Below are 5,000 nucleotides of genomic sequence, written 5' to 3' on the forward strand. Positions count from 1 at the left end.
GTGTGTGTGTGTGTGTGTGTGTGTGTGTGTGTGTGTGTGTGTGTGTGTGTGTGTGTGTGTAAATTGTCGTTACACGTGCTTTACAGTCTTTGCACAGGTGTTAACCAGTATGAAAATGGCTATTACAGTAATGAATTAAATCAAACACCAGAAAGAACCCAGAAAAAAAAACACGTAATGCAGACGAGAGAGAGAGAGAGAGAGAGAGAGAGAGAGAGAGAGAGAGAGAGAGAGAGAGAGAGACCCACACCGTTGCAACAAAGGGTTATCCCAGAGGATTTAAGGAATGACCTTTGACACCGCCCTCTTCAGCCTTCCCTTTCCACCACCACCTCTTCCTTCCTTCCCTCCTCCCCCTATTCATCCTCCTCTTCCTCCTCCTCCTCACACTATTCACCAGGAGATATCAGGGGAAGCCCACATAGGAGATCCTTACATCCTATTTCACGAATCAGATGCCTAATCCTATTTCTATACTATTCAATCCCGTCTTATTCAAGATTAAACTCCCCTGTAGAAGCCGCGGCAGCAGAACCCACAGATGTTTGTTTTCAAGGAATCGATCGTGGGTTCAGGAAGAACAGTCGATGTTGGATGTTTTTTTTTTCTTTAAGGGGAAAAGTTGAGAGTTATGAAGTGACGATGGCTGCTGAGAGAGAGAGAGAGAGAGAGAGAGAGAGAGAGAGAGAGAGAGAGAGAGAGAGAGAGAGAGAGAATTACACCAACCCAATGTAACAGCTATTCCTCTCTCTCTCTCTCTCTCTCTCTCTCTCTCTCTCTCTCTCTCTCTCTCTCTCTCAGCGCGGGAAACACAAAAGCACTTGTTATCATCATTATCATTCCCCTGCCGAGCACATTCCTGCGGTCACCTGTACTGCGGTGCTCGCCCATTACCTGCGTCAACAACTCTATTTAAAAAGCTTTAAAAAGATGTTAAGTCTGCACATGAATTCCTTTCCATCCTCTCTCTGTGTGTGTGTGTGTGTGTGTGTGTGTGTGTGTGTGTGTGTGTCATCTTTATCCCCTTCTCTGCTCTTTCCCTTCATTCCATCTTCTACTCCTCATTCTCCCTCCTTTAAATGCTTTCCTTCCCTTCTCTTCCCTCCTGTCTATTCTCCTTCTCTTTCTTTCATGCCCCACCTCTTTCCTTCCCTCCTCTTCACTCTTCTTCCCTTCCCTTTCCTTCCCTAACCTTCCCTTCCCTTCCTTTCCCTTCTCTCCTGTCCATCATTCTTTATTTTTTTTTCAACCCTACAGATATTCTCTTGAAAATCCTGAAAACTGAGAAAAATGTACCTATGGAACAATGATAACAATTGAGTTTAAAAGGTTGAGAGGAGGCGGAAAATGGTTGGGAGGGTGGAGGAGGAGGAGGAGAAAGATAGGGAGGAGGAAGGAAGGGAGGAGGAGGAGGCAGTTTTGTAAATTGGCTTCGTTTAAGAGAACAACTGTAATAAGTTGTATATTTTTTTTGTCATCTTTCCATTTTTTTTTTCATTTTTTGCTCTTCGTCACATTCTCATCCATATATTGATTTCCAGATCCTACACTACTCTATAGGCACAGTGCTATTTCTATGTTAAGGTATAGCTTTAATTTTTACAGCCACTACTCCACTCTGCTTTCTTCGAACATTGCTATCATTGGATGTTGCTGATACAGACGATTCAGACAAGTTCTTTTTCCTATACTTTATACGATACATACTAGCCTGCTGTTGTCTGTATCTTATTCTGTGTCTGTCATTATAGTACCCACCTATACCACTTCAATACTCATGTCCATTCATTAACACCATTCAGTAATAAGTGAGGCACATACCTCCACACGTAGACAAAATACTCAGGCAAGAAAAAAACAACTAATGGTTACAATTCATGCATCTTCTGAACCAAAACTCACCAAGGTCTCGAACAAAAACTAATACTTCAACATTCAACAAATCGAAATATCCACAAGTGGCCAGTTCTTCCCGCAAAATATTTTAGAAACTTTACTCATATATATTTAAGGCCGGCATTTATTTTCCTCCAGCACCTCCACTGATCTTATTTTCCCCAAAACTGGTCGGCTGGACGAGACAACAGACTGATTTATGCATTCGGAGCGACAGTTAACTCCAAAAGGCTCGGGTTTAATGCAAGTATCCCAGGCATTAAGCGACCCACGGGACCGCGGCTCAAGGAAGCTTAGGCAAATTGAAAAAAAAAAAAATATATATAAGCTAGAGAGTCGTGACGCTCGCTATCTAGTATACACGGGTCAAGAATCCTGGCTAACTTACCCCGTCCGTCGTTTGTGTTGTTTATGCGTGTTTACGAGACTGGAGACGCCGGGGACAAAAGCCTATGCAAGGGGGAATGCTTTTACTTAACGTTTACGAGGGTTTGAGGGGCAGACACTTCAAGGCTACTTAATTAGGGAGTGTGTTATGTTCACGCACCTCCACAACTGGTAAGACCTGCTGGAGACGGCGGATGAGGTGGACGAGGCGGAGATGCAGAAGGCGAGGAGCGTGGTCCCCGAACAGCAACTACAATCTGACTGGTGGGGAGGAGGAGGATCGGAAATAGTGGATTGAAGCCTCGTAAGAGTAGATTCGAAATTATGAGCCTGAGAAGACTGAAACTTTGTCGAGTGGTTTGGAGAGTTGTAAGGCCGATTCACTGACAACTTAGTAATTATATATTATACTAGTTCATAATTATAATGTTTCGTATCATCCTTTTCTTTCTTAGTGTTACATTTAATTTTACGACAGGGAGAAATACTTTGTACTGAGAAATTTGAACGTGAAAGGAAATAAGCAAAGGAATAAAAGCTGCAGGTAAATTTTTTTCCACGCATACATTTATCTACGTTCTCTCTCTCTCTCTCTCTCTCTCTCTCTCTCTCTCTCTCTCTCTCTCTCTCTCTCATACACAATAGGGAGGGACAAAAACAAAGAACAATGACCACGAGGTGCAAGTGACAGCGAACAAGATGACTTCGGATCAAAACAAAACACTAGGTAATCCTTGAGGTCCACTTCTTGGCGGCGGTGACGGGAGGAGCGCGCCCTTCAAATAGAGGAGGAGGAGGAGGAGGAGGAAGAGAAGCTGAAGGAAGAGGAGGAGATGGTGTTGGTGAAGTGTTTTCGAGGCTGGTATTGAGTGAGTGTTAGGCGTGTCGAAGCTTCTATAGCACAACAGTTGTTAGTGACAGCAATGGTCGTTCTGGTCGTTAAGTTGTTTGTGCAAAAATGGTCATGGTGGTGGAAGCGATGGTGGTGGTGGTAGTAGTAGTAGCAGTAGTAGTAGTAGTAGTAGTAGTAGTAGTAACAGTAGTAGTAGTAGTAGTAGTAGTAGTAGTAGTAGTACCACCACTACCACAACAGCTAACAACACCACCAGTACCACCACTACCACCACCACCACCAACAACAACAACAACAACAACAACATCAACAAGAACAACAAGAGGAAAAGCCGAGACAACAACATCCCTGAAAACAAGTAAACCCGAAATTACAAGTCTTGCGCAAACCATTTAGGCTTTGCATAAATGACTATCAATTAGGCAAAATAGTTGTGCCTTCCTTCCCTCCCTTCCTCCCTCATTCCCTCCCTGCCTCCCTCATTGCCTCCCTGCCTCCCTCTTGAGCATTTTTTCTAACCTAGGAAAGGACAATTAATCCGGGGCGTAGCAAGAAACACACACACACACACACACACACACACACACACACACACACACACACTCGAGCAACGAAGCTAAAAATGCCTCAGCCTTTACCTCCACCTCCACTCCTCTCTTCCACCTCCTCCACTCCCCCCGCTTCCTCCTCCTCCTCCTCTTCCTCCACCTCCACCACCACTACTCCTTCCAACAGACAGCGTGAAATTGGCCGAAACACGTCGCAAACGAGTTTTGGTCAAGAGGTAACGGGACGGGGCGAGGCTCAGTAAGGTTACGAGGTCAGGGGTTGTTAAGGGAAGGCCGTGGAGGGTCGCTGCACACCCCCGGGGAGGTAACGGGAGGAGGCTGCAGACATGGACATCGCAGGGATGGCAGGCAGGGAGCAGGAGGGGGAGGGATGTAAGGGAAGGAGAGGATGAGGTGTGATTTGAGAAGCAGGGAGGAAGTGGAGACGGAGGAGAGGATGTATGGGAGGAAGGGAAGGTAGGAAAGGATGGGAAGGTGTGACTTGAATAGAGAAAAATGGTGGAGGTGATACAAGATGTGGAGATCAGACAAGTAGAAAGAAAAAAAAAAGCAGAAAAGGAAAGGGTGAAAGGGAGGAATGTAGAGGATGGGAAAGAACAATTACAAAAGCACATAAATATTAGAGAAGAGAAAAGGTAAATGTCGGAGATACATAAACGTAGGTGAGGAGGAAAATATAAGATAGAAAAAATAAAGAGGAAAATTAATAAGGATGAGAGGGGAAGTATAAAGGGAAGGCATGTATGGGAGCCATGACAGAACGCGAAAAACCTGTGAAACTCAAACAGGAAGTCATTAACAAGTACATACATATTAGACTGTAAAGACCCTGATAAGTTGCTCCGAGATACTCAGGTGTGGTCAGAGCAGTACAAGTATAATTACACTGTAAACTATTTAACTGTAAACTGTTTAACTATTCAGTTGTCTTGTCGGGAATTCGAATACATGTTTCAGGTCATGATGTTCCAATGATATGCTGATAGTTTTAGATGGCATAGCTTTCACCAATAGAGCCTAAGTTCCAAATTACGTACATACAAAAAAAAAATAAAAAAAAATAAAATAATAAAATAAATAAATAAATAAAAAAATAAATAAAATAAAATAACAATAAATAATAATAATGATATGAATAATAAGGAAAGGCATGGCTTGAAATCGCAAGTTAGACACACACACACACACACACACACACACACACACACACACACACACACACACACAGTCACTTATAAACCTCATGAGCACATTCCGTAACGAAAGATCAAAAGACATACCTGAACGTAAAAGTC

At 43.3% G+C, this 5,000-nt stretch overlaps 1 protein-coding gene across 8 annotated transcripts in view; it reads right to left on the reverse strand.

The window, feature by feature from the left end:
* LOC135105079 (uncharacterized) overlaps nt 1–5,000 on the reverse strand; it is a 190,212-nt gene that overhangs the window by 15,336 nt on the left and 169,876 nt on the right. For 6 of the 8 annotated variants that reach the window (XR_010270690.1, XR_010270693.1, XR_010270692.1 and 3 more), the window contains one exon: nt 2,444–2,540. The exons of the other annotated variants lie outside the window; for them this stretch is intronic. The gene's annotated coding sequence lies outside the window, so the exon portion shown is untranslated. The remainder of the gene's footprint in view (nt 1–2,443; nt 2,541–5,000) is intronic. 8 annotated transcript variants of the gene reach the window in all.

The sequence above is a fragment of the Scylla paramamosain genome, chromosome 11, assembly GCF_035594125.1.
Source record: "Scylla paramamosain isolate STU-SP2022 chromosome 11, ASM3559412v1, whole genome shotgun sequence".
In the NCBI taxonomy this organism is placed as follows: domain Eukaryota; kingdom Metazoa; phylum Arthropoda; class Malacostraca; order Decapoda; family Portunidae; genus Scylla; species Scylla paramamosain.